Source organism: Anser brachyrhynchus (genome assembly GCF_964034855.1).
Source record: "Anser brachyrhynchus genome assembly, chromosome: Z".
Taxonomy (NCBI): domain Eukaryota; kingdom Metazoa; phylum Chordata; class Aves; order Anseriformes; family Anatidae; genus Anser; species Anser brachyrhynchus.
The window spans coordinates 58238556-58265464 of record NC_137697.1 but is presented as its reverse complement, the minus strand read 5'-3'; the positions used below and the strand labels follow the sequence as shown (position 1 = coordinate 58265464).

At 36.1% G+C, this 26909-nt stretch overlaps 1 long non-coding RNA gene across 3 annotated transcripts in view; it reads left to right on the top strand.

The window, feature by feature from the left end:
• The window catches only part of LOC308185112, a 37656-nt gene extending 17647 nt beyond the window's left edge, over positions 1-20009 (top strand). The window contains exons 2-6 of one of the 3 annotated variants that reach the window (XR_013943125.1): positions 13971-14099; positions 14520-14624; positions 15380-15429; positions 16004-16219; positions 19195-20009. This is a non-coding gene — a long non-coding RNA (uncharacterized lncRNA). Of the gene's footprint in view, positions 1-11977; positions 12125-12221; positions 12371-13970; positions 14100-14519; positions 14625-15379; positions 15430-16003; positions 16687-19194 lie in introns of those variants that run through there. The other 2 variants (XR_013943126.1, XR_013943127.1) reach the window with 2 other exon arrangements.
• Positions 20010-26909: the final 6900 nt, after the last annotated feature.

Sequence of the window (26909 nt, the reverse complement as noted above, 5' to 3'; positions counted from 1 at the left end):
AATCTAAATGATTTTCACTCCATTCTTGAACAGGGCTAAGTGCTTTGGTTGTTATTACTAAATATGATTTCATCCTGTAATTAAGTATTTCAGTGTAAGGCTAATAAAAGTGGAGTTTTGCAATTTGTGCATAAGAACAATAGAAAATATCATAAGAATCACCTTGACTAATTTTAAATTAATGAAGTAACATTATCCTTAATGCTTTGCTGAAAGCAATTTGCAAATTACATTAAAAACAAACAAACAAACAAACAAAAACATAAAGGGAAAGAATAGTTTGGGGGTTAAACAGTACTTAGTAAGATTAGAATAGTAAGACAGAAATAAAGGATCAGTGTCTTAAAAGACTTGAGGGTAAAAACTTCCATTCTCTAGAAGGAAGTTCTTTCACTTAAAAAGAAAATCTTGTGTGTCTAATATGGAGGGGGACGGTAAGCTGGTAACAATGTCACTACTAACAAAAACTGGTACTTGGAACAAATGACAATTATTTGCTCTAAGGAGTAATTGCCCAAGATTAGGAAAGGTGCTGGGGTTATATGGGTGAAATTATTTTAATCCCCTTAATAAATAAATAAATAAATAAAAGTTAAAAAAGAAAAAAAAGCACTTCAAGATTCATTTAGAATATCTGACTACAAGGTAACATTCAACGAAATAAAGCTCTTCATGATGGATAGATTCCACTGAAAATACTGTAATCTTCGAATTGAGAGTGGAAAAACAGTAAAAGAAAGTGTCAAAAATGAGACTTTGGAAGAAGTCATGACTTCTTTTACACTAACTTGAGTACTTAAAAAGAATAAAAAAAGAGAAAATGGCAAATGATGAAGTAGCAAAAGAGTAGTAGGAGAAATGGCAAGGGAAAAAGGAAGATATAAATACTGATAATAGGGATAACCAGATATGTAACTCCATTGAAGAATGGATTTGATTATTAATTAGTTGTGGTCAGCATGCCACTATTGAGGTGTTCATGTGGAATGGAGGAAGTCTAATAGACATAGGAACATATGTCTAGGCATAGGAACTTGATCTGCTTGAACCCCAGCTCTATAAGTTAACTAACAAAGGTAATTACAAAAATTAAGATGATGTTCAGAGAAAATAGAAAGGAAGCTAAGATGTATGGTCAATAACATTGTTTCTTGGGTCAGTGAAGTCTGGAAGAGATAGTAGGGAAGTTCTGATGAGGTAGTTTTTGGAAACTGTAGATCTCTCTAACAACATTAAAGGAAAAAAATAGGAGTGTTCACTCTAGTAATATATGACATTTTAGCTTTTTAAATATGGATTATGGGGGAAAAAATGATAGTAATAATCCAAGAGCCTAGATACTGACATTCAACCAGTATCTTCATTAATTGATTTCTTTTCCATGACTAACCTGATATTAAGGATTAAGAAAAATTTTAGGAAAAAACAAAATAGATTTAGATCCTATGGTTCTTCATTGATTTGCTTTAACATAAATGGATAAACAGGAATAGATCTTTAATGCCCTTGGTTTTAAATGGGCAAACTCAGAGAAATTAAGTGTTTACAAATACAACACCCAGGAGCCCAAATACTCAAAAGTGAGACATAAATTCAACATGAAAATTTGTTTTTGTTCCCAGAAATGTAAGTTGGAAGAGAGCCTGCAGCTGTCTGGAAGAGTACTGACTTCCAAAAGGGTAGTAGGAAACAGGATGTGAGAATCACAGAATCATAGAATGGTTTGGTTTGGAAGGTACCTTAAAGATAATGAGTTCCAACCCCCCTGACATGGGCAGGGACACCTCCCCGGTGCCCAAGGACCAGGCTGCCCAAGGCCCCATCCAACCTGGCCTTGAACACTTTCAGGGGTGGGGAAGTGTTCCATATCTTCTCTGTGGAGAAGTCCATCCACAGCTTCTCTGGGCAACCTGTTGCTGTATCTCCCCACCCTCAGAGCAAAGAATTTCTTTATATCTAATATAAGCCTCCCCTCTTTTAGTTTAAAGCCATTACTCCTTGTCTGACAAGCAGGTACGTGTTTCTCTTAAATAGACGTTATTTTACCTAAAGTTACTTAGTAATGCACCAGGAATTTATTCAAAATAGTATATTGCTTCTTTGTGTGTACTAATATTTCTAACTAATTTAAAATTTATGTACTTCCTTGCAGTAAACTTATGTTTTGTCTTCTGGTCTTTTCTAAATGAAACATATATGTGGTAAAGTGTCACTTTCAGCTCTATTTCCAAGCAAGTGTTGGAAATAGGTGAAGAATTCATTCAAAATTTTAGTAAACTGCACCAATTTTGTGATTCTGGAGATGAATGAGGTTAACATATATTTTAATTCACATTATTTAAGAGAGAACATGATGAAAGCAGTATTGGACCATTTGCATGGAATTGCTGAAGTGCCTAAATTCTCCATACAGATAAGAATATTTGAAATGGATTGGTTTTCACACATGCCAAATAGTGTATGCATGACTTCCCTGCTTAAATGCTTTATGCTTCCTGAAATTTGGTGACTTGTTGCCTCTTCAGGTGTAGGTAGAATATGTGTTGTTCAAAGACATTAGAAAACAAGAAGAGAAATTACTTTTTGTGCCCTTATTTCCTTTGTTGGAGAAAGGGGTGTAGGCCAGTAACATTCTGAACAGCTGAAATGTTAAAGCTTGTGGGCTTTGCAAAAAGATGACTACATATATAAGTCTTTGCAACTGTTTGGAGCTGCTTTTTTGAAAATGGCAATATATAATGAGAAGTAGTCCATGGAAACTAGTGTCTGGAACAAAAAGCCAATGTGTTTTTTCTTTATTATATAATGTTCAACTATACATGCCTGATAGCCATCCTGTGCAAAAAACATATCAAGAGCTTTAAACAAAATCTGATTATAGTTATATTCAAAGCTATTAGAATTGATTTCAGAAAAGCTCTCCCTAACATTTACAGAGCCATTTGGAATTCTGGCTATAGCAGGGGGGTAAAGAGATTGTGGTCTCCTACAGTACACAAACCATTACAAAGTCTTTTCTTACTCTTTGCTCCTATGGATCTCTGTAGTCTGTAATTCTGAGAAATTCCTTTGTTAACATTAAGATGGCCAATCTTTTCAATTTTCTGAAATACACTTGTCTAAAGCTAAGCCCTTAAGTATAGATTATGTTAGAGGGAGGACTGCCATTTCTCTGGAAAACAGGAATTAAACCTGTGTTATCCTCATTGTGTTCTTTTAGGGTTTCTAGAAAAGATAAAACTGCAAGCAGTTCAGCTTGATTTCCATATCTGTGTGAACATACAATAGGTCAAGTGTTTGATAATTCCTTAGTTTGTAGCTCAACTGTGCATATGAGAGAAAATGATTTCTTACCAAGAAACACAAATGCATGATGTATCTAACTTCAAAACTGCTCACTCAGAATTAATTTGCTGTTTGCTAAGAAATGTGCAGATGCATATGGTGTTCCTGTGTCAGTTTTTTTTTTTTTTTCAATGTAGGCCATGGGCACTAGGTTAACTGAGGTGCTGGGTACTATCATTTAAATGTTAAAATTGCATTGTGGTTATCTTCCTCAACAAGGATATGTGCCTTGATGTAATAAACTTGGCATAATATTTAATTGCTTGTAATAAGTGTGGTAAAATCACTGTCAATCATATTTCACAGAATCACAGAATCATCTAGGTTGGAAGAGACCTCCAAGATCACCTAGTCCAACCTCTGACCTAACACTATGTCCTGGTTCCAGTTAGGACAGAGTTAATTTTTCCTCCTAGTAGCTGGTAGGGTGCTATGTTTTGGATTAGGATGAGAAGAGCGCTGATAACATGCTGATGTTTTAATTGTTGCAGAGCAGTGTTTACACCAGGCCAAGGACTTTTCGGCTTCTAGCTCTGTCCTGCCAGCGAGCAGGCTGGGGGTGCAGCGGGAGCTGGGAGGGGACAGACCCAGGACAGCTGACCCAAAGTGGCCAAAGGGGTATTCCATACCATCTGACGTCATGCTAAACAATATATAGGGGTGGCTGGCCGGGGTGGGGGGGCCGGCTGCTCGGGAATAGGCTGGGCATCGGTCAGCGGGTGGTGAGCAATTGCATTGTGCATCACTTGTTTTCTTACACATTATTATTGTTAATACTATTATCATTATATAATAATAATTATTATTATTATTGTTATTATTATATTCCTGTCTTAATAAACTGTCTTTATCTCAACTCACAGGCTTCACTTTCCCGTTTCTCTCCCCCATCCCAGAGAGGGAGGGGGGAGGGTGAGCGAACGGCTGTGTGGTGTTTAGCTGCCAGCCGGGTTAAACCACAACACACTAACAAGTCCTCCACTAAACCATATCACTAAGCTCTACATCTAAACATCTTTTAAAGATTTGTTACAGAAAATGTCCAGTGCCAATCCATAAAAAAAAAAAAGTAATAAAAAGATGTGCTTGTATATATATGTATTTAATAGTGGAATTTTAATTTTCAAGTGTAATTATCCAAATACCTAAAATATATTTTAAGGCTTTAAACTTATGCTGGCTTTGCTTTTTTATAGCAAACTTTAAGCTGAAAATAGACACAGCTCACAGCCTGTTAATACAAATATATCTTTATCAGTGTTAATTTATCTTCAATCCACCCATGATTTTTTTTTAATTTTATTATCCATTTCCCATCCCACAGTTAGAAAGACATAGTCTAGAAATGAAAAATTGAAAACAAGTGGGCTGGAAATGAAAAGTTGTGCTTAGATTGATCATAGCAACTATTAAAAAAGTTTCCTACTATTGTTTTTAAGACATTCATGACAATTTTAACTTCCAGGTTTAACGTTTCCATGATTTGTCTAGCATGCATTCAGAACAAGCAAGCATACTGTCCTTATCATTCCGCTTTCTCCTGAATAGGCGGAAGGCACGGTACAAAGACACATCTGGTACAAAAGGCTAGACAAGCAGAGAGAAAATAAGGCACTTACAAAGTTTTAAGTTGAGAAAAGTAGTATTGCAGTAAACTGACTGCTCCACCTGACCCTCCTGTGCAAATCGGATTACTTGCAAACTGTAGCTGGCTGCAGACTTTCTGTGTCTGAAGAAACAGACTGTTCCACCATTTTCTGAATTTGTATTGACCATGTCTTTCATCCTCATTTTATGATGAGATCAGTTGACTGGACTTAAAAAGGTCTAGAAGCTAATGATTTACCTTGAAGGCTTTCTATCATAGCTGTTTTTTGTTTTTTTTTTTTTTTTTTCCTGGTGGCTACAGCCTGTTGCCATTTTTTTTACTGCTTATAGTGTGAGCTACTCCCTTCTAGTTCTGAAAATATGTTGTTTAGTGAATTGAGCCTCCTGCCCTAGAAGTGAAGAATGGGAGATAGTTAGAGAAAGAATAAAGTGATAAAGTATTCCCTCCTTGTCACATTCACGCTGGTTTCCTAATAAGGGACTTCTTAAAAGGGAGTCTTGTGCTACTGTGCATCAGGAAGAAATTTAACCAACCAACAGGTGACATGCATAGAAGTTTGCTGTGGTAAAGTAGAAAGTTTAAATTTGTGATGCGTCACTCTTTGGTTCGGCTCTGGCCAGCAGCCGGAACCTTTTGGAGCTGGCTGGAATTAGCTCTGGTCTGACATGGGGCAGCTGCTGGGCCCTGCAGCCAAACCCTTACCATGTATACTCAATACACAAAGCTTGGCTGGAATGCTACAGTACAGTTCCAACAATTCATAGAATCACAGAGTGGTTTGGATTGGAAGGGGCCTTAAAGACCATTGAGTTCCACCCCCCTACCACAGGCTGGGACACCTCCCACCAGACCAGGTTGCCCAAAGCCCCATCCAGCCTGGCCTTGAACACTTCCAGGGATAGGGCATCCACAACTTCTCTGGGCAGCCTGTGCCAGTGCCTCACCGCCCTCATAGTACAGAAATTTATTTAATGCACTTCTTCACATATTAGGCTTAGTTTCTGACTCTGCCCCTCCACAGGCCTGGAAAACTCTTCTTTCAAAAAAGTCCACTATTCTCAGAGTAGCTCGACTCTGCCAGCATATTAGGAACAAAAGGCAAAACAACACCCCAGTGCTCAGATCATTTCATTTGTTACTTAGCAAGTAGTCAATTCATTTTCAAGACGGGATTAAAGCTACAGCTGCCTAGAGGAGCCTGCTAAAAATTGATCAAGGGAACTGTCATCATCTTTCTTTTTCTCTTATAAAATATGTATTTCTGTATGGACACCATTGGCACACAGAGATGAGGTATGAATGGAGCACAGATGTGTTAAAGCTTCAATTAAAAGAAAATTTCAAGCCTTAGGAGAGGTGAGACTTTGGGATAGGGTGTGTGTGTTTTTCTTTGTTTGTTTGTTTTTCATGAGAAGCAGATAAAAACACTCATAGCCTTATGGACAGTACTTAATAAGTTTATCTGTTTATATGATGTGAGGGTATGGAACTGGATTTGATATTTTTTTTGGCCCCATATATGTGACTGGAGTGGGTACTTTTGGTACAGTTGCCAGAGACAACATCTGATTTTTTCACTGGTTTCTATTGCAAATTGTATTTCAGTCAGAGTACTTTTCATGACAAATTTTCATGAAAATGATTTCATGAGATAGAGCACCTGCTGAAGTCTTGCATGAATTCCCCCTTTATCTTGATCAGTACATCTAGGGCTTTAATATGAATCTAATTACTGTATAAATTTAGTATGATTCTCCTCATAAAGCTACCTTAGAAGTTTAAAAAAAAAAAAAGAGTGAATATAGCTGCCAAATAATATTTTGCCTGATGTTGAGGCTGATTAATACTTTTGATCTGACGTATCATGTTGGTCCTCTTGGTTCTTTCATTCAAATAAATGCATGTAAAATATTCCAATACTATGAAAGCAAATACAAAGGCTTTATATGAACAAATGCTTTTTATCAAGACCTTATTGTCTTATTACTCACAGCTATAGTCGATTTCAAATGTCTTTAATCTAGAAGTTGTATGCTCATCCTTTTTATAATTAATAAGTAAGTAATTTTAATTAAAAACAAATAAAACCCAAGCAACAAACAAACAAACAAAAAAGACAAATTATTATTTGGAAAAATCCTATCCTTGTTCTTCTGCTTTTGTTATTCATTCTTTGTGTTATACTTGTGTCTGGAGGCTGAGCTGTCTTTGTAGAATATTTGTATTTCAGTAAAGCACAGAAAAAGTAGTAAGACATTCAGTTCTGTTCTCTTGCAACATACTCTTCCTCACTCACTTTCTGAAAGGTTTTTAATAACAAGAAATCATAGAAGCTTATAGAATATAGAATATGGCTATTTTATAGACATAGAATATAATAACTAATTATGGCATTAGTATAATTTCTACTCTACTATTAATAGATTTTTATTATTATTATTATTTCTAGTCTTAAAATAAGTTTGGAAAAACTCATTGTTCTTGAAGTTTCTTGTTACACAGGCTTTTCTTTGGTTGCCAGTCCCTGAGAAGAAGGTGCCCTACTTGGCTGCTGCATCTGGGTTCTGTCATACAGTTTGGTGTCCTGTGGGATGTACATGATCAGTATTTGTGAGGCTCTGCAGTAACATAGTCCCATAGAATCACCGATTAAAACAATTTAAAACTTGAAAAGTCCATCATCCTACAAAGGTACACCTTTATTTTTGTGCTCTTGATCATTTCCATGATGGGGAGTTGTGTTGTACTGAAAATGACCTGAGAGAGCATCTGAAGTCTGCCTCACCGTTGAAGAAAATGTGCAGTGAACCACCATTCACATTCAGCCCTTGTACAGTGTTATGGAGCAGGGATCTTCATATCTCGTGTAACATTCAACTCTGGCAACATGCAAACTGCCTTTTGTTAATGAATTGTGCTAAGTAATGCTTTACTATTTTAAGTATGTAATTATTAATATGTACATTACCAATGCAGGTTGGCAGTTTGGCAGAGCAAGACCTTTTTATAGTTTGTCTTGTTTAGACTGAAGAAAATCAGAGGCAGTTATGGAAAAAAATGGAAAATGGCTGAAATGTATAGTTGCAATATTTGTAAACCGTGATGTAGCCATAATTAGGCACGAAACATCAGTTAAAATACATTAAATATTTATTTAGCCAAACAGTGACTCCAGTCAGGCAACAGAATGGCTCCCTGCTAGTTCAGTAAATTTAATAATGCAAAACAGTAGCTTTCCTGATGTGTTGTTGGTTTACAGCCATTCAAAGGATACTACAGTGTGTGAATGGCTACTTCATTTCTTGATGCCAAGGACATTTAGCACAGCTAATGAGGTACCAAGACAAAAAAGGCTGTAAATTATTTTTGAGGTTTGGAGCTCCTGGATTAGTGAAAGACTAAGAGTTAAATCTCGGTGTCTGTTGCAGGAAATCTGTGCTATGGGGTCTGTTCTTGTTTTAAATATTTATTGCCATATGAAATCAGGATGTGTCTAGCAAAAACATTGGAAGACTTGCACAGAAGCAGGATCCAGAAAGATTAAAAATTTGGGCAAGTGCTTGGATTATTGAAAGACCGAAGCAAATTTCGTCTGTAGACTTTCAGACTTTGGAAAGAGTTCAGTTACTTTTTGTTTGTGATTGCTGTTTTCTGTCTCTTAATGAAATAAAATAGAAATCCATGTGTTCATATGAGATGTTAATTTGCACGTAATTATGACAAATAATGATTCTGAACTCTTTGAATCAAAAACAGTGATAGGATTCAAGTTTCCATAAAAACATCTTTAAGTGGCAGTTTTAAATCCAGGTTCTTTGCATTTCAATATGAAATATAAGACTTTACATCAGAGATTTTATATTACTTTACAAGCTATATAATAAGTTGTAATAAAAAGTTTCTGGTTTAAAAAAAAAAAAGGAAAAAAAAAGAAAAAAAAAAGAAAAAAAGAAAGATAACCAGCTGATGTGCTGCCTGAATACGTATTTTCTCAGCCATTTGTCTCATTTTATGTACAGCTTAATACGTATTTTCTCTCTCTACTTTGCTCATAAATATATATTTCCATATCCATAAGAATATACTCATGTTCTTAGTAAATGAAGACATGCTTTCAATAAATTGAATGTCCAGCTGGCTGAAGATTTAAACAGAAAAAAGATACAAGAAGATATTTTGTAGGTATAAGATAAACATGTTCTTATTTAGTCTTTTTTGATACTGATTGTTTAGAACTCTGAATACTTGCTTATGCTAGCTTTGGGCTGTTCTTCAGAAAGTCAAACAATCAGCACAGTCTAGATGGTGGCTTTGATCTTTGTTCTCATATTTGTTTTAAGGGACTAAAAGACACAAAATTTGTGATTACCTGGTTTTTGAGACCATCCCCCCTCCACACATTATCCACAGATGGTTTAAGGGGACTAAAGAAAGGCTGCCTGCCTGAAGTTTTGACATCTTCGTTATAGTCCCAGGAGGCTACTTTATAAACATCAGCATTTTTGCAGTTGTTCTTGCAGGTGCTTAAACGAGACTTGTGGCCTTTCACCTAGCATAATCAGCTTCCTTTTATTTCGCAATGTTTACTATTCCTTTGCCTAGCCTTATTGTTTTTACAGAGTGCCCTTAAAGGAAAACTTAACAAATTATTCAAACACCTGCTTGCCACAAGGCAAACACTGATTATCATGTTAGTCCTATGAGAGCTTACCAAAGCCTCCCAAAGGCACATTCATCATGCAACTAGATGTCATCAGTCTCTGGAGGAATGTGATAGTAACTTGCTTACTTTCATGTCGTGTGCCATCTGCACTGTGCACAATTTACATTTCTAAACTTTGTATTTTATAGTTCAGTGTATTTTATAGTTCATAAAATCGAATTTGACAGACTTTTGGCAGAACATTTCTTAAGTCCAAATCCTTACGTTTTAAATCACGTAAATTATGCTTGCTGCATTTGTCTGTTGCTTTCATGCATATCTATTTCCCATGTTTCTAGTTATGTTTCTCTATGCTTTGGATAAGTATGTTAACCAAAGTTTGTTAATAATTTAAAATATTTATCAGCATGAAGAATGATGCAATCCATTTTTTCCAGATGTGCCAACCTACACAAAATAATTCTGTTGATCAGTGAGGATTCCTGAATATGTTCAGTGAAGGAAGATAAATGAGAAAATGCTGATTCTTGGATCACTTCTGATTCAGAGCTAATAAAGGACTTCTGAAACTTTTTGTCTGTATAGTGACTGATTCAAAGGCAGCCCTGTAATAAAACAGCAAGATCCTTCCATCTCATGGGTGTTTTTCTTAGCTGTATAGATCAAATATGCTCATGTGGTTTCAAATGAATAGGCAATTGTCTCCACTAGAACTTGCAATGACTTGAACCTCTCTGTAGAGTCTCAGTAGGGAAGACAGAATTTGAAATAGAAATAATCAAACAGGAGATCGGGTATGATTTCACAAACCAGTATTGTGGTCTCTGTGTTTGTAAGTAGTGTAGTTGTTAAATGGTAAAATTAAATGCTTGGTTAGTTTTGTTTTGTTGTATTAGAGAGCATGAACAGAACAACTGAGGCAGGTTGGTGTTGTGTTTTAACCCGGCTGGCAGCTAAACACCACACAGCCGTTCGCTCACCCTCCCCCCTCCCTCTCTGGGATGGGGGAGAGAAACGGGAAAGTGAAGCCGGTGAGTTGAGATAAAGACAGTTTATTAAGACAGGAATATAATAATAACAATAATAATAATAATAGTGATAATGGTAATAGTATTAACAATAATAATGTGTAAGAAACAAGTGATGCACAATGCAATTGCTCACCACCCGCTGACCGATGCCCAGCCTATCCCCGAGCAGCCGGCCCCCCACCCCGGCCAGCCACCCCTATATATTGTTTAGCATGACGTCAGATGGTATGGAATACCCCTTTGTCCAGTTTGGGTCAGCTGTCCTGGGTCTGTCCCCTCCCAGCTCCTGCTGCACCCCCAGCCTGCTCGCTGGCAGGACAGAGCGAGAAGCCGAAAAGTCCTTGGCCTGGTGTAAACACTGCTCTGCAACAATTAAAACATCAGCATGTTATCAGCGCTCTTCTCATCCTAATCCAAAACATAGCACCCTACCAGCTACTAGGAGGAAAAATTAACTCTGTCCTAACTGGAACCAGGACAGTTGGTCTCTCTGTTCCTGTGTATGAAGCAATTAGAGCAATTTGTAAGAAATGTCAAGCTTGAAAATGTTTGCTTAAATGTTAATAGCAGGTGATGCTTGTAAGTTATGCATCCTAGAAAAGGTGGATTACACTGTTGCACACACAGATTTAAGGCTGCATGGTAAAGTGGACTTCTTCATCTAGCTGTGAGCATACATGTTTTAACACATAAACATGCTTTTCCATGAGAGTCATCAGGGGTTACAGGTGATTTCAAGAAACTCAGAAATGTGCTGTATGAGAATAATGCCAGAGAGATCATTCTGTTCAGTGAAAATTTGAGGGCAGGAGGTCTAGAATTTAATCCCTAACTAGTAAGTGGAAAATAAAAGATTTTGGATACTGCAGACTGTAGGTCAACTTTTATACAGCAAGAACAAGAAAGGTGTATGGCTTGGAAACTTCATTTTTAGACACAGACTAGTCCAATCAAGAAGTCAACAAAGTAACAAAAATAGGAAAAAATAGAACAAATGGAATGTACTTGAAATAACATGATTTTGAGAACAGCAGCAATAAAAACACAAAAATGTGAAAGAAATTATTTAATTGCCAGTGCTAGACACTTGAATAATATACAAGAATTAGATTTGCTTATTTATCTGCTTAATAACAAACTAACTAGGGAAAAAAACTAACTGAGAGAAGGAATGTTTAACAAATTTGTTTCTCTGATGAATGAACAGGGCTATAGCCCTGCTAATGGAAGTGCTCAGCATTGCTTTTTAACTGTTCAGCTTTGAATTTTAACTGAATTACTCTGACCAAGCTACCAGATAGTTGATCCCCAGCCTCTCAACAGCTGCAAATCAACACGATCAGAGATCTAGAAATCTTGATCTGCTAGGTGCAAGTGAATGAATTGCAGCTGCTTAGTCTAAGAAGTTTAGAAAAGCTCTGAGTATTTAGAAACACAGATATTTGACCATAAAAAAAGTCTGCTACACAGAGAAAGGTATCCATTTCAGATTTGGGCAATATATTTTAAGATATGTAACAGACACAAAGTGAAAGAAGGAACTTCAGACAACACTTTGGGGGGGCGGGGGAAATAATGGAATCATAAAGGAATGGGCTACATGTCTCCATGGGGTTTTAGAGTTTTTCCTATTAGAAGTCTAGAAATATCATTGTCAGGACTATCTAGAGGTGTAGCTTTTCCTGTCATAGTGCTGAGAGATGGAGTGTGTGAAATGCTGAGGTGAGTGTGATGTGAATAAGTAAGTGGCCTAAACCAAAATGTTTTCTAATTAGAAAAACAGCACTTTTTTCTTTTTTTCCCTTGAAACAAAATGGTTTCCATCTTTGTGAAGCCATAGGAATAATAATAATAATAATAATAATAATAATAATAATAATAATAATAATAATAAACAGAGTTCAAATTGTAGTATACCAATATTGGATGTGTAATTCCCCAACCTCAGTCATATCATTTGAACACAGGACAGTGTAGCAAACTAAGTGAATTGATTCTTGTGAATTGTCTGTTCATTGTTTGATTAGTTGGTTGTTTTTTAAAAATGACTTCAAGCTTTGGAAGTAGATTAGAGTTTTGGTTAAGTTTAGAAAACAGTTTTCAAAAGTGATTTGAGAGGAAGTGCAAGTGTGGTCATGACAAGTTGCAAATTTTTATTCTGGCTTTTTTTTTTCATCTCTGCTTTATTAGATGTGTCATTTTCTTGCTTGAATTCATGTGTGTGTGCAATAATATCACAACATAATTCAGTTGTAAGTTTAAGTATTTTCATGTTACTGCTGTACTTGTATTTTATGTAACAACTCCCTCTCTGCTTAGAAGGTTGTTGAATTAAAAACATTAACAACAGAGAAGTGACACACCTCTACATTGCAAAAAGTAAAGAATATCTGGAGAAATCTTGAACTTGAGTTGTTTGTCCTGTACCCATACCATGAATGACTGAAGAAAAGATGCCATTCAATGTGCAGAGTTCAAGCATGGCTGACCCTTTGTGTAAATAGGCTCTATTCAGGCCTCCAGAAATGTAAATATACTTAACCATGAGCAGAAAATAGATTTGCTGTTCTGAAGTCTGAAGCGGCCTTTAGCATATCCATCACATTGTTGAATTTTAGTTCTTAGCTATGAAATTTAAGCTTTGTAGCATGATTAACACAGAAGGTGTTATCTACTGCAAGGCATAAAACTCTAATTCCTACTTGCTTTCATGACAGAATAAGGGATCGATGAGTGAGATTCTTGAAGATAAGTACTGTGGGAAGAATTATTTTTTCATGTATATACGTGTTTGTACATGTACACACATGCACACATATATAAGTTTATCATGAAAGGGTACTTATATTTTCAGAAGCAAAGGATTGTTTGGAAGTATTTATTTTCTCTTTAAAAAAAGCTCTTTATGAATTTGAAATGGATGTATAACATGGCATAATTCAGCAGTAGTCTCAGTTTTAAGAGAATAGAATTCTTGACTTTAAGAATGTAATTACATTTTCAGTCAAAATAAAACTGAGTGCATGTGTAGAATTTAGAAACAAACAATTTTGTTTTAAAATCTTTATTATGAAAGCTTTGTTAGCAGCTTCCTGGTCGAAACTGTAGCAATATTTTCAATTAAACAGGAAATTCAAAGTTCCAACATGCTAGATCTTCAGAAGTGTAATGTATTTTCCAGTTAAATTTAATTTTAGTAAACTATTTTCTCTTTTAGAAGAAAAAAATAAAATTATTCTGTAGAAGTTCACAGTGAACTGCCCTGTGGATTTATGGAGGTCTGGCGTAAAATCTCATGGACACCCCTATTCATGTATTTCAGGTAATCACAAAACAAGCTATAACCCCATTACAAAACAGGCTAAGTTGGCAAAATGTGCTGGATCCATATATTTTTAACATCTCCAGTGAGTCCATGTGATTCCTTACCTCCTTTCCTCTAACCTTTCAGGTAAGATCCTAACCTACACAAGTTTCCTGTCTTTGGACTGGTTTTTATTTCCTTCTCTTAGGTCTGCTGTTGAATTAAGGTTTTAGTTTGCTTTGCTGTTTTGAGTGGAAACCCTTCTTGTAGGTCTTGTTTCAAAAAACAGAAATTTCTTTAGACTTACTTACTACTTTAAAATTGGTTTTCCATTTCTGAATTAGGTTATTTAATGACACACTGCTTCAGTTACACTGTTTTTCTCATTATATTTGGTAAAGAATTGACATTGTGCAGCAAGACTCTTCATCGGGGAATCTTCCTGCAGGTGTGTTGTTTTTTAAGAAACTTTTGGTCTTGTCAGACACAGAACACAACTTTAATATCCACCTCAGCATGACTGGGCTGCAAGTTGGCCTTCTTGATGTTTTTCCCTTTGGGTTTCAGCTCTCGTCTGACAGGTGCAGCCCAGGTGTGGAAGCCCAGAGGGGATGTCCTGGATGATCCTCTCGGAGAGTGCTGATGTTCAAAGTACCCTTGCCCTAAAGGAAGGTGATGTTACACCAAATGTTTGATTGAAAAGTTTTATTGACAGCAGAAGCTATTCTGGCCGAACCTGATTGAACCTTGTTGTTTATAACAGGAGCTATTTACACCTTGTTATTTTTCAAAGGGCTGAATGGCCCACAACATATGAGGGGGAGAGAGTGTAAGAGAGGGTGATAGACTGAGAGGGAAAGGTCTGGATCACTGCCCTGGGTTCCAGCGATGTCTCTGGTTTGTCTGTGATGGTGGTGGGTACACACACAGCCCCTCTGAGCTGTGACATTTATAAGCCAGTACCCATTACTTTGCATGTGCAGAACCTTCTAGAAACGTGTTTGGAGAGGGGTGCTGCTAAGGCCTTCCCTTCTGCCCACTGCCAGAACCACAGCTGCAGACATGTCTCAGATGGTTTCTAGGAGGCTGGCCCCAGAACAGTGCTGTCCCGCTTTTGCAAGATCCTCTTTTCTAAGCCAATTTAAAATGCGGCTACAGGCTTTTCTGCTGAGAGTTCGAGATATCATCCTCTTTTGCTTCTTAGTCTCTTATACCAGGTAGCCTATAATTCCCTGGAAATGCTAGTAATAACTCTCTTCATGGCAGACTAGCTGAGATTTACTCAGGCACTGCTGTTTGAACAACTACTGAGGCCTCCCATAGTGTGAGAAGTACATCTCTGCTTGCACAGTGTGTGACTGCCATTTGTGTTTCCATCCATGTTTTATCCTCTTCTTCCTTCACTTATGGCTTCTGTTGCTTTACAGACCTGGGAGAAAATGGCAAGAATAGTTAAAAGGAGAGAATTTCAGGCAAGGTGAGTTGTATTTATTAGCTCAGAGGAATGCTGTGTTTCTTAAAAGAGCATTAGTTACTGCTCTCACAAGGGACAGCCTGGCCATTGCACCAGGGTCCCATGCCAGGCAGAAGTTCAATATGACCTTCAGAAAGGATGGTTTCTGAGACAAAGTGAGAGGTGTAGGAAGGCACTAGCTCAGTATCTGTAAATCATTGTACTCAGACTAGCTGGTCACTGGGGAAAATACTGGGTAGAACCGAAATACAAGGATTAGATTGCCTTCTGCTTCCAAGACTGCATTTAGAAAAGTAATAATGTCATTAAATGAACTTGTGAGGAAAAGTTGATGGTCAGTTACATAACAAGGTACAGGTAAAGCTTTTCACAAGAAGTTTATAGAAAAGAATATGCTAAGCAGATGGTGTTAGGGAGACAAGTATGAAGTATTAGTTGTAGTGGTGATGGGTGAAGATTTGTGAAGAATGAATGAGAGAAATGAAGTAGAAACAAAGCTTATTTTTATATTGATGGCTACAAATATTTAATGATTGTTATTCCATTCCTTCCCCAAAATGTTTTCAAAAAACTAAAGCAAGTTATGCTTCTCAGTTCCTTCTGGATGATGATGATGATGATTTGATGAGGAGAGCCAAAACTTTTAAGATTTTGACTTTAAATGAAAGATCAAGAAACTTCCTGGAAATGAAGAAAAAGGTGGAGGAAAACTAAGAGATGTTAAGAGACTCAAAATGCAACACGGAAAGATACATTGAATTTTCTGTGCAAGCAGAAATTCCTTCTCATTAATGTAAGTGTATTAGAAAATGCACCAAGCAACAGTATTTGCATAATAAATACTGCTATTCTTAAGCATTTTTGTTAATAACAGAAGTAAAACAAAATTCTGTGCTAATACTGTAGAAGAAATGAAACTACAGACATAATAAATTTCCCTTTTAATCAGTTATATTAGTGTGGAGTAAAGAAGAGAGCATTGCAAGTTAGATTATTTTTTTTTCCCAAAACTTTATCATTTTGGTTTATAACTGAAGGCATTTATCCTTTATGCACCAACTTTCTCTTTTGTGTTTTCTGTGTTACTATGTTGCTGTTTTTAAAATGAAGGTAAGTTTATCTAGAAACTTTATCTAGAAAAGTATGTTTGAATAAAATTGAGTAGTACATTCTAGGGGAATTTTCTTCAACAGTACAAAGAGACTTTGGTTCCAGCAAAAAAAGTTGAGAAATGAGATTGAACTATCATGTCAATTGATGTCTATGCAAAGCGAATCTGCTTATTCTGTGTAAATGACTGCAGAGGTAAGGTCTTCCATGTTAGGACAGTTTGATAGAATGATTGATCTAACTCTTTTCAGTTGATGGGGTAGTCTAAAAACAAAAGCCTACCTCATTCAGATTAGTTTTAAAAGATAAAGCTTGAAGCGCGCAATTGTACAGTAGATTCTCACTGCTTAATTCACTAGTGAAATCACAAGACTAGCATATTGGGACTTTCCAATTATCTTTCCACATGCACCTTGTCATGGCCAGCCTAGGTGGCAGTTCCATGAGCAACTCTGCCTTTGGAACCAGTTGGGGAAGTGTCCTGTGAAGGGACTTTGCAGATAAGATGCTTCATCTTCTGGCATGCTGTGGTGCAGTTTCCTGTTACACATTCACCATACATGCTTAGTGCATATTGTTAACAAGATTTAGAGCTTTCAGTAGGATATATAAAGAGCTGGGTGCTATGGTACTGTCAAATGGCATCTGCACCTAGTTTGATAGCTGTTTAGACTGTACTGCAGAATTTTCATGGGAGTTTTATCCTAGGTTGCCCACGTTAGGCTGTTTCCATAAGCAGTTAAGGCAATCTAATAAATTCCTATCACTGCTTTGCTACTCTATGCCTTCTTTTTATCTGCTCTTATTTACAGCTATGTACACCTCCTTCTATGTTGTGCCTAAATATAAATGTCAGTGCCTACACTTTATTTTATCTCATTAACTTATTTATCAATAGCTCTGATTTGATAAAGGTAAAGTGTGTATTTTAAATTGGTATTAATTAATATAAACTAGATTATTTTCAAAATGTACATTATCATTGAAGTAGATGGGGAAGTATTTAACAGTGAAATCTTGTCACATTCTCTTAACAACCAATGGCAGAGCAGTGAACTTTTTCATGATTTGCTAAATCACATCACATTTTTCAATTCTGTCCTGACACAGCAATATTCTGAGGCTGATTATTGTTACAGCTACTGCTGGCAAGGGCAGACTTGGAACTTGTGGTGGTTCTGTGGCATAGATGACTGTGGGATTGATATGAAGGAACTTTTCCCTTTTTGGTGCTCATTTCTAGTAATTATGGCTCCAAAAAATTCTGTTCTTTCCAAGAGGAAAAAAGACAGATGTACCTTTCATTCCTTTTCATTCCTTTTCAGTGATATCTAAAAAGAAATTCAGTTCTCTGCAGTAAAGTGACTGTGGACTGTTACTGTCTTGTCAAGTTCTAGTGATTCTTTGGCTTGACCCTTTCAAATCCTCATAAGTGTTTTTTTTGTTAGTTTGTTTGGTAGTTATTATTTTGCATATGCATGTATGTTGATGTTTTATTTTATTAAGTCTCAGGAAAGCATGTAAGTTTTTAGTCATATTCCCGTTTCAGCTTTTTGCATTTTATAAGGTTAAGGTGAAAGTTTAGTAAGGTAGAACACACTTTGATTTAGGAGATATTTAGGTTCTACAAAATGCATAGTGTCTGTTAAAAGATGGAGTGTAAGCCTTCATTTTGCTTCCAGCTATCTTGTGATGAGACTGTCTTCAAAACTGATTTGCTGGCTGAGCTGACAAGAGACATAAAAATGAATAATTATTAATGAATAATTAATAGAGATAAATGCACACATAATTGTCTGTAATCTGTTCTTTGAACATGGATCCTGCTTATAACCGAAAACAACCACCCACCTTCCCTAGAGTGTCATAATCAGTTATTTATGGTGTTAGTAGAGAAGGACATACAGTGCCTTGGGTTGTAATAACTCTTACGGTGGGTGGCTGTGATATAATATTTATTACTACGTTGTGATTTTCACCATGACACAGAGGAAATTCAAATGGTCTCTTAATACTTTCTGGATAGCTCTATATTCCAGAGGTGGTGGGGATGGAGAGGTGTCATAAAATATGATTTTTCTTATCCGTGTCACTCTACAAGCTGTATCACATAGCTCTGTCGTTAACACTTTATCAGCTACTGTGGCCTTAAAACTAAAAGTTCACATCAAAGTACTGGTTGCATGTACTATCTTCTGTGAATTTTTATTTAATTTTTTTTGTTGCTGTTGGCATGATGTCTTATATTTATACCAAAGTGTTACTGCTATAGGTGTCAAACGGCATACTGCAGTTGGCCCGTATTAACACAAGAGAGTATACTAGCTGAAAAGGAAGCATTTCCATGAAGCAAGTCAGTAACTGTCCGTATCAGAACTTTGCCCTCTTGCTAATTGTGCGTACAGACTTAACCATCCAGAGCAGTTTTTATGTAGCAATTTTCAAAGATTTCTGCTGGTTTCTTTTAGTTACAGATTTTATTTTCAGTTTAGCTAATTATTCTAATAATAAAAGCTACTTATTGCTTTTTCTCCATACACATATTCAGTTTGAAATATAATGCTTTTTCCATACTAATGCATAAATTTCTATATTAATGCATAAATGTCTCAAACAGCTGAATATATTAATAAACAAAATATTTTTTTTCTCCCTAAGAATGACCTTGGAAATGAAAAAGTGACTAGTACTCAGACTCAAGATTGCCAACTAAAGAAAGCTCATTTTTCTCTACCTCTCTGACAGAAGGCAGTTTAAACTGATCAGTGTGAATGCTGACATCCAAATTTACTCATTTGACACATCTACTTGTTGGTCCTAAAACTATATTTATGCCTTTTGTTTTGTATATTATACTAGTAGTCCTAGTGATCTTACAGATTTTTGTTTGTTTATTTATTTGTTTGTTTGCCCCTCAGCTGTGTGTGTATTAAATATCTGGAATTGTCAGACAAAATTTTCTGATTAATCTCAATGGTCTGCAAAGACTCTAAGCAAGTAGGATCACCATTTAGTGTTGTTAATCTCTAAAATAAAGCAAATTTCTCCTCTGTATGTATGTAAGTATAATGATTCATAATGGGAATGACATCCATTATCCTAGTCAACATTTCACATATAACAGAAGAACAAAATTATTATCAAGGCTAATTGCTTTCATTTAAAGAGATACACCTAAATATTTGTATCAGTACTTACCTCCTGATTCTCTGCTGTTGTTTTATAAATGTATGTAGTTATGAAAACAACAAATAAAGCTGTTTTCTAGAATAAATAAAATCATAAGTACATAATTCCCAGTATATTATAAGGTCTGTTAATTTTGTTTGATTGGTTGTCAAATACCACATATGTTTTGAAATCCAATAGCAGAAATGACAAATTATAAAGCAACTTTGCAAATTCATGCTTCCACTTTTGGTTTGTTTTACTGGGGTACCCTAATATTTCTTTTAACTAAATGAAGAATCTATTTATCAGAAGACATACACTGGCTGAAGGATACCTTACATAAATATTAATGGCATCTGAGAGGTGTTTTTTTTTGTTGTTGTTTTGTTATTGTTGCTTTGTTTAAATTAGTCAAAGCTATTTAAACTATTTTGAACTGGTAGTATCATAACATAGGCCATAACTTGGACAAGTGTGTGCTATGGCAAAATCACAGCCTTTGAAGACTGTGACACATTTTTTCAGCAGATACTTCCATCTGGAAAACCGGTCAATCCTTTATGAATTATAAATGAAAGCAGCTTTAATTTTGTACAAGATCTACAGCTGTAGTGAATGGAAGTTAAATCACTCCCACTGATCTGAAGGAGTCTTGCAGATGGTTTATGCCGTTCTGTTATAAACAAAATCTTGTTTTTCATCCAGGAGAAAAAAAGTCAAGCTGTTTACTTTGTAAACAGATGGAATCAGTTCAGTAAGGTTGGAAGCAACAAACCGCTTAGTTCCACCTCTGCAACAGCAGATTGGAAAAGAAAGAAATTTGTAATCTAGGCTTCTCACCAAACAGGCACGTACTTAAACTGCTTCTGTAAAACAAATCTGTTAAATTTAGGTGTAAACTTAAGGAGAAATTAGTTTCTAATGTACAAAAATTCAAAATCTTCTGTGCCTGCTATAGCTGTGGATAATGTGTCTTAGAACCTTTTAAACTTATGTACAGGTCACACACAATTAATTATAACAGTGTAAAATAAATCCTGAGTAAAGGATATTAAACTTTTGAAATGTGCTTCTTTGAAACTGCACCTGAAGCAGGTGCTGCTTGTAAAGCTATGTGTAGTATCACAGGTGAATGCTCAGTTATGGGACTGAAATTTACCAATTTCGGCAATAGTTTGAGCAGCCAGGCCTCTTGTAAATTCTACTTTCCAATGTTTTGGGGTACTTTGTGCTGATTAAAAATCAGAACCATCTGTCATTCAGTTCCTTTCCCTATGATCACTGTAAATTGTTACTGGTTTCTTTCTTAATGACAAAGACCAAAACCAAAAAGTCCTCTTTCATATAGTCATGCAAATGCTGATTCTGGTCATAGACAGTGATGGGAGAAAGCCACAAAAACACCTGCAAAGCCAGTCTTTCTATTGTCTGTTGCCTGAGCTGGAAAATTAGTGCAGAGTTGATCACTTATAGTAAACAGTTTTGATCTCTCTGACAAATAGAAGGTTATCCAAAATTCCTGCCAAATTGGACTTCTTTTTTTCTTCTCTATTTACTTTATCTCACATCTCACAGAATCGCAGAGTATTTTAGTTTGGAAGTGACCTCTGGCAGTCATCTTGTCCAACCCCCTGTTCAAGCAGGGCCGCCCACAGCTTGTTGCCCAGGACCATGCCCAGTCAGCTTTTGAAGATCTCCAAGGAGGGAGACCCCACAACCTTTCAGGACAACCTGTGCCAGTGCTCTGTCACCTGTACAGCAGAGGGGGAATATTACTTTTGGACTGCACCAGCCTTGTCCCTAAGTTTGACTGTTTTGCTCTGAAAATTTGAGTGTCATTCAAAAATATATTACTTGCTTCATTTACAGTGACAATCAGTAGACAGAGAACACATGATGCTGAACAGAAAGTAAAGAAGCAACAGCATGTAGGTGTTATGTCAGTGTCACAAGGGAACAGATAATGCAGGAAACTGGGTGGACACTGTACAAAGAATTTTTTCTTTTTCCATGCAGAATTTTTTCTGTCTACCTGGGCAGCTGGTTTGAGGACTAAGAACCCTTCCAAAAAATTGGCTAGGTCCATACAAAATGGAACCTCAAAACAGTAATCTATATACAGGTTTTGTCCTTGTTTTCTAAAATGTGTATGAAGGTTTGAAAGCCTGCAGTAAAATAGTCATCTTGATGGGATTATTTATGGTTTTAAGCACAGCTTCAGATATAGCTGAGGGAAAGAGATAAAGTGGTGTGAGTTTTATATCCACCCTGAAGCTGAGTGCAAACCTTTGCAGAGAAAATTTTGTAGAAAATAGAGGGAGAACAATGGCATAAATTCAGGCAAGCCCTTTTAAAATCAACTGGATAATGCATTATGTTTGTAGGGATAATGAGCCAGGACATGGCCTTTCTATTTCAGAATAATTGGCTCTTGTTTTCTGTAGTGTTTTGATATATATATATATATATATATATTTTTTTTTTTTTTGGAAGTGAACGCAGCTGAGGGGAACCTTCATCTTCTCTACTCAAACTACAGCAGGAACTTGGCAGTGCATGCTCCAGAAGCTGTGTATCAGTATCACTTGTAACATCAAGGAATAAGTGAACCCTTGATGCCCATCACTTCTATTTTCTGATGGTGTCTGTTCTTTTTTTTTTTTTTTATGTATGCGTAGCACTTGATTTTATTTTGTTTTATGATTGTTATGGCTGCTCTGCAATGTACTGTAGCTGGCTAGTAATCAAATATCTAATCTTCTGTTTTCATTCCAGCAGCAGTTCAGCAGTTTCTCTCTTTTTTTTTTTTTTGTTTCCATCTGTTTTTTTTTTTTAACTATTTCCTTTCAACAATGTGTGTAGTTTCTGTTAGCAAAAATAAATCAAAGTATGCTTCAACACTTGCAACTTCAAAGGCAAGAACTATATTTATTAGAATGGCTTTCTGATCTCAGTCTATGAACTCCTGGAAATGTGTTTGATATGCAAGATAAAAGGGTACTGTTGGTTGCCAAGTTCAAAGCTCATGTTTATAATTGCCAAAGGTTGGCTCATATATTTTGTCTTCCCAGCTGAAGGAAGAGTGTATATTTAGTTGTAGTTTGTACCACTGGAAGATCATCTGAGTTGCTTCTCAAACAGATCTGGTTTTATCTTGTCATTGGCTTCTCATTGTGCTGAGCTGAGACAAGTATCAACAGCCAGTGCTTATCAGTTATCAGAGAGAATAGGTTGGCTTCAAAACGGAGTTTGGGGTAGTAAGAGGAAGAGTTGTGGGTGTGGCATAGCCTAGAGATGGACGTAATAGGAAAGAAGTGATGAAGATGGCTTTGTGAAATATAGCTCACGACACTTTGAAGGTGGTGAGTACAAGCTGAAATGCTCTTTTGTCTCCAGTCTCACCTGCTATTCTGTGACTCAAGGATCATTGTTCCATTGAGATTACGTAGACATTTTTGAGAACTGAAGATAGATGCTATGATACATCTGAGGCTAAGACCATTGATGACAGAATGATTCCATCTGAAGAAAATTCCTATTGCATCATTTTGAAAGATTGCATGGTGCAGGGCAAAGTCAAGTGATTTAGGCCAGTGTCATCTCCTTCTTTCTCTACCCATGGAAAAGAATAAATTAATTTCTGTTTGGGATACAGCAGATAAAATCTCTTAAAATCCATGTTGTATCAAATTCTCTGCAGGGGTAGAGAAAAATGATGCATTTTGAAAATGAAAAGAGGAAATAATATCTACCCAAACATCATATATTAGAATATAAAAGCATGGAGAACTGCCATTATATATTGTTAGAAGTCTTCAGCTCTTCAGAGTCTGTCCCTGTGGTCTTGCTCTAACACCACTTCAAGGCACAATACAGGAAATTCTATATTTTTATCACATAAATATGTGTGCTCCTACATTCCATTTCCATAGTACCAAACCTGTAAGTGGAAAAAATTATGTCTTTGATGGGCATGTTTACTTGGACTTGTACAGATCAGAAATAAGAATTATATAATTTGGTCTTTGAAAGACATCTTATTAACTGTCATATTCAAAGCCAGATCAGCTTAGATTGGCTTGTTAAGTGAATTGTCCAGTCAAGTTTTAATATCTCCAGGGATGGACATATCATGAATATATGGTTGCTCAGAGTGGTTGACTCTTTTTCCAGTTCTTGTTATCTGAGTTGAAAATGATGATTACCAAATACACGTGTAGCCATTGGTGGCTGCTATTGTGACTGTCCCAAATTAAAATATTAATTTGTCACATTCCATGGCAGGGCTAGTAGCCTAGAAGCATACAATCATATTAGCGGAGATTAAGACATCTAGCAGGCAGGAATCTGTGAAGACTTCCAGTATTTTAACATAGTTTCCACAATTTGGAAAGGGTTTTCAGTTATATGAAAGGTTAGTGATTGCAGTATAAGTGCACTGATAATTTTCAATAGCATTTTTTTTTCTGTATTCTGCCCAAAACCAAGGATTGCACTAGCCCCTTTAGAAGGTTAGCTGAGAAGTTCAGATGCAATTAATTTGATCATATTAAATACCATTATTGTGACCACCTTCTGCTGTCAGTTTTTTGAGAAGAGGAAAAATTGAAACAGAATATGAGTTTATGACATGTTTCATATTCTGCTGTTTAAATCTAGCTTTTCATAGCCTGGCAAATATCCACACTGTCCATATTGGACTTTGAGAGTCGGCAAACAATCTACTTTGTGAAGGTGAGGCTGAAGTCTTATGTGCTTTGTCTTTTCTTCTTCCTAAGTTATACAAAGGATGAACTTATAAAAAAAATCAGTAGAAGAATCAATCAAGTTATTGTTTCTGTATCCAAAAGATTTCAACAGGTAAAAAGTCTGTAAAATGAAATCTTTGTCGAAGGCAGGGAATGGGAAAACTCGTTAGATGCTATAAAATGGTATGGGGCTGCTTATTGTTAAATGTAACAAAACTGCACTCCAATCTGTTCTTCTGTACTCTTTGAAGATTTAGAACAGTAATTTATTTCTGTAGGATAAAATACTTCTTATAATCTGCATAGACCAATATGAAACCTGGTGCCATAGGCCTGTATCTTTCCCAAGTTTGCTCTTCTACAGTGGAGGTCTAGGGTAGATGCTGTACTCAAAGCACTTACTTGCATAGATTATCTACCAGAAAACAATCCAGGTCACTTCATTGCACACATTACATTTTGTTTTGTTTTGTTTTGCTTCTTAATCAAAGTAGTCATGAAATTAGTCATGAAATAGTCATGAATTAGTCATGATTATAGTCATGAATTAGTCATGAAATAGACAGGCAGATTAATTTTTGAAGTCAGGATGACTTCAGTGTGTTGAAATGCACTAGAAAATCTAGGTACCAACTTGTTAAAATGAAGCAAACACTGACAAATAGAAAAACCTTTTTAAGTATGGGTAGAACTAAGGGAAGATTCTTTCAAGAAGGCTACTTTAAAATGATTGCAAAACCAAACAAATGAAGATAAAACAACAACAAAAAAGCAAACAACAAAAAACCCATCCTGTTCACAATTTTATGTTTGACTTGTACACTTCATTAAAAATTTTCCACTTGAAAGATGAGAATTGTCAAATTAAACCATAACAGTCTGCAAGTACATAAATACTGAATCCGTATGTGCTGATACAACACATACATTAAAAAAGTATTTTCATACCCAACTTCTGAAGCTTGTACAATCTGTGGTTGTTTTTGTTTTTATGGCCCAGGCTTAGTTTGTATGGGAAAGGAGAAGCCATTTTTCTCTGTCCATTATTTATCTCCTAAAAGAAAGAGAAGAAACACATGGTTTGGGGGTACTGTAAATAGGGTAAGAAATTACTACATTCTAAACAAATCAAATAGCTTCTATGCAGGACTAACTCACTAATCTGACTAGTCCTGTGAGGTGCCTCAAAATAGCAAAGCCTTTTCAGCCCATTTCACTTTCATGACAGATTTTGTGCTTCAAATACCTTCCTATACTTCACACTTCACAGATTTCATGGAACTTTGCACCTGCAGGGTTCAGGCATTGAAGAAGCAGGTACAATTCATTCCCTTTTAGATATTTCTCGGCTTTAAACAGCTATTGAAGACTGAGATTCTGTAAACAGTGTGGGCATGAAGAAGGAAAGGGCTTAAAGAAGGCAGGGCAGGGAGGAAGAGAATAATGGTTCTGGAAATGTTTCCTTGTATGATGACAGCAGCTTCCTTTCTGTAACTGGTATATTAATCATAAGATTTAATTTAATAAAGCCTTGATAGTATATGTGGAAAAATAATGATTACATCATAACTTTTATTGGGGCACAAGAAGCAAGAACCTTAGCTTAGCTGGGAGGAGGGAGAGCAATGTCTTGCTCTTTTTCTTTTGGAAGAAAAAAAAAAGATTCTGGAGGTGAAAAGCCCTTCTTTGCTTTCAGATAGCACCTAAATTAGGAACATTTCACCAGTATAATAGTAGCAGATTCAGATCCTGAACCGAGGAAGATTTAGGAACAGCTTGTTTAATAAACAGCTTGTTACAATGTCCTGATGCACCTCACAGACTGCTCTTCTGACAGGGTTGCAGACTGTTACTTCACTGCCAGCAGTTTTCTAAAGCTGCAAAAAAGATAAAAAAAAAAAATAAAAATTGGCTTTTGAATTGGCCAAAATCCATTTAATGTGAGTAACTCACATAGAAAATGGAATACGAGCCATTTCTATTCATTTAATTAAATGAAAGATTTAATCAAAAAAATCTTATGTTATCTGCCTTGGAACATGGGAACTGTAGCAAGACAGTGAATACCAGTACTGGTGACAGTGTGATGTGTCACTGGTTCCTTTTTAGGGTAATTTTGACAAAATAAAGAAGTCAGAATTAGCAGGAGATTGGAAATGATTTTTTTCTCTCCCTTTGGAGGGGATAAATTGAATCACTCTGCCAGCAGTTTTCATTTAATTTCTAAAAAGATTTGATCCCCTACATTTTGTTGGTTAGCTGTGAATAATTTATGAACCTTATTTATCCCATGCTTTCTCATGTAAATGACCATCCACCCACAGTTTCCTCTGAATTGGATTCTAACCAGATTATCCTTGTTCTTTCTAATTTATTGAGCTAGCATGTAATATATTTATATAAAATTAGTAATTTAACTACTTCCTTGATGAAAAACATAGCTGCTGTAATTTA